The sequence below is a fragment of the Oculina patagonica genome, unplaced genomic scaffold (genome assembly GCF_052425735.1).
Source record: "Oculina patagonica isolate OP01 unplaced genomic scaffold, crgOcupat unplaced1495, whole genome shotgun sequence".
Lineage (NCBI taxonomy): Eukaryota > Metazoa > Cnidaria > Anthozoa > Scleractinia > Oculinidae > Oculina > Oculina patagonica.
Window position 1 is genome coordinate 1 of NW_027557513.1, and position 3558 is coordinate 3558.

The window sequence follows — 3558 nt, forward strand, 5'->3', positions numbered from 1 at the left end:
TCTACAAATATCTTGGTGTCACACCTTTTAATCAAACAAAACTTATTTGGCTAAAAAACTCTTGAAGACAAAAGAACAACAATCCTTGACTCGAGGAGACAACGCTGTTATCAACAATCAACACCAAGTTCTATGCGAATAATCTTGTTTCCGACAGAGAAGTGTTTTACACCCGTTACGATTTATGCGTAATTATTGTAAGGCCTGTTCACAGGCTAAATCATTTTTTTTTTTTTTGCAAAAGATGTATTGCTTTCTTTCAGAAAAATATCCAAGTCTCTCCCAGGAAGATTTCCACCACCATCGATCACTCAGGAAACTACTACTAGCAACCATGACTACGATGCCGAAGATTCAGTAATGTAAAGGGGTCTGAACTATCTTTATTGAAAAATTAAATGCACTGTTTTTATCCCAAAATTGTTTTGATAAAAAAGCAGAATTTTGTGATGTCCTGTTACTTTTTAGCGCTAAAATATAAATGATTGTATCACGATTTTCAATGCATGTTGGGCTCACAAGTGATGATAAACAAAGAACAACCAAGTCAACAAACAAACTTGAAACAATAGAGCTGGAACAATAGCTCTGACTGGCACATAAAATTCGATCGCCACATTTTCATTACCATTTCCGTCATGGTTTTATTTCACAACAAACACCACATCAACAAGAACTTTCCATTGGGTATGGATATTGACTGAAACTGTGCATATTAGTCCAAACCCTTTAAGCAGAAACATACAAAATTGACAGGGGTGGCAGTTCAAAATTTTGAAAGAAAGTAACCACTTAATGGTGCCAGAAACTTATTTTCTGGGCGTGGCTCAAATTTACTTTCACCCGGACAAGGAACCAATTCTTACTGCCGTCATTCCTTACTCATTTATTTCAAAGTTTTAACCCCAGACAGCTATGATCACCTCCCCCTACCGCCCTACACACTCCTACCAAATGTAAGGTGGGTACCTCTGAAGCCACAAGTTCTATTAATGCATCTAAACAGGATAGATGTTCTTTAGTAGGAGAGAACAAGTTTTCAACATTTGAACAATGTTACAGTCAACTCTCTCTTAACGGACACCTTTATAAGACAAAACCTCTATTACAAAGACACCTCTATAAGACAGTTACCTGGTCTTGGCCCTGTCTCAGCTATTTTTCAGTCATTTTACAGTAACTAATCTCCCTATAAGACAGAAACCTCTCTAAGATGGACAGTTGGAGCCGGTCCGGTCCAGAAGCTGCCCGTTTTAGAGAGAGGTGACTGGGATAAGGCCAGGCTTGGCTTGATTTACCCGTGCTCTGAGTAGCAAAGTATTTTTGTATTCCAGAGCACTTTTTCACTTTTGTTGCAGCTTTGTCAGTGTTGACAGTTCTTTTGTCTTGTTGTTGCCATGAAGCTTGCAACTCTCTCTGTATTTCACTTGGAAGCTCGGCAAAAACAGTAGGATCTACACCATTGGGACAAATGGCATTTGGCCCAATTTTTTCCTTTTTTGAACCATTAATGGTTGTTTTACTTTGCTGGGTAGCCTGCGTAGTTAATCCTAAGCTTTCCTGAGGCTCCTGGTCCATAATATTGACGAGATCATTTGTACTTTGATCAAATAACTCTAACTTATCAAGAGTCGCCGAAGCTGTGGGGGATTTCATTTCACTGAGATGATCGTCCTTTGATGCATGACTACTGACACCAGAAGAAAACGTTTCTGAATCTGTTTGTTTGGAGCAAGACTTCTGAAAGAAGTTAGAGATGTTCTTCGACTGAGCTGTATGAGGTTTGTGAAAGTTTGTGAATGAAACTCCTAACAGAGTCAAGTGAAATGGCTTCTTCACATCAACAACTTTATTGAAGAGAGAGAGGCATACTGCAAGGACCATATCTCTTGCTTTCTCTTTGTCAGTAAAAGAAACTGTGTGCGGCAATCCACACTGACGACTCTCCCTTTTATAAAACTTATCTTCATGTCTTCTCACTGTAACTCTTACAGTTTGAGGTATGCCAATATCATCAGAAACTCTTGGAAGTAACCCTTCAATAAGACTCTTAAGCCGCTTTCTTGCATCATCGAGGGTTGAACAGTTTTTAAAAGAATCCTCGTCACTTATTGATTTAAACTCTCCAGACGGTGTAACATTGCTGTCGTCAATACCATGGCATAGTTTAATCATCAGCTCTGCTACTGAGTTGCCAAATTCTTTTTCCAGCACTTGGCGGGAAGAAGCGTAGAAGGTCAGGAACGGAGGAAATGTTAATTGTTTGGAGTTTTTTGGCCATGCTATGGCCAATGCCTGTTATGAAAATAAAAGCAAAGTTTGTCAGTAAAATTGGGAATAAACTTATTAACAGTTAGAGTGCAGTAAAAGTAATTCTCCAAATAACATCATCCATGTTGGATGGGAGAGTTGCTTGGATAAGATACATTACTGATAAGCTATATTAAGTCCCCCCGGTCATTTTTATAGGGGAGGTCACTCCCCCACCACGTATCACCCCCCAACTGCTCCCCCTGGCAGACATACTCATTTTTAAGACCTTTTTCTTGGAGGGGTCTCGAGAGAAAAGCTGGTAGCGTATTTCATTTATATATCAGTTAGGTTACATTATGAAAGAAATAAAGTGCACTCCAATTTTTTAGTGTGTTTAGAAACATGTTTCACAAAATAGTACAACCACAAAAAGTAAATGTAGTAGATCAATAACTACATTAAAATGACAAAATTAACCTGTTTTGTTGTTTTATAAATTGTCAGGATCTACCATCTGAGGAAAACAGACCTTATTAATAAAAACAACTTGAACTTTTAGTGGGGGGAGGTTATTAGAGAGGCAGGGGCATAAAGAGAGGGGCCCTAAGAGTATAGAATTAATTAATATTTGATACTACCGATTCAAAGCCAAGTGTCCAAAATTATATTGAGAACTGTGCAATAGGAATTAACAGTTTGTCATTTTTCATTGATTCTACATGGAATGTCTCTTGCTTGTAGTCCTGCCAAGAGGTTCTTAGCATCCTGGGGAAGCAGCGTTGTCTGCATATTGGGTTTTTTCCACCCACCCACAAGTTTAGCAAGGAGTTTACTGTGAGCAATTCCAGCACAGCATGTCAGGCCAGTTTCTTGTAGAATTGCCTGTCTAACTTCTGCGGCAATCATAGATCCAACTTTCAGTCTTTCATGGCAGCCGCAAGGGCATGGACTAACAATCTGAAAGTGGAAACAAATATTTTGGTGTTTTGTGATCACTCATCCACAAAAGAACTTGAGCCATCCCCTTATGGGAGGTGCCGTGGCCTAATGGTTCGTTGGCCGGATCGAGTGGTCCAGGTTCGAGGCCTGGCCGGGGCCATAGTGTTGTGATCTTGGGCAAGACACTTTACTTTCCCAGTGCCTCTCTTCATCCAGGTGTATAAATGGGTACCAGCGACATAATGCTGGGGGGGGGGGGGTACCCTGCAATGGACTAGCATCCCATCCAGGGGGGAGTAGAAATATTCCTAGCCACTTAATGCTACAGAAACCGGGATAAGCTCTGGCAAGCTTGGGCCACTTGGC

At 40.2% G+C, this 3558-nt stretch overlaps 1 pseudogene across 1 annotated transcript; it reads right to left on the reverse strand.

Annotated features, from left to right (window-relative positions):
- Window positions 1-6: 6 nt before the first annotated feature.
- Window positions 7-3248, reverse strand: LOC144639912 (DNA polymerase iota-like; annotated as a pseudogene). The gene is made up of 2 exons (XR_013568246.1): window positions 2973-3248; window positions 7-2295 (listed from the first exon to the last, which is right to left on the reverse strand). The product of XR_013568246.1 is annotated as a DNA polymerase iota-like (transcript).
- Between the last annotated feature and the right edge of the window lie 310 nt (window positions 3249-3558).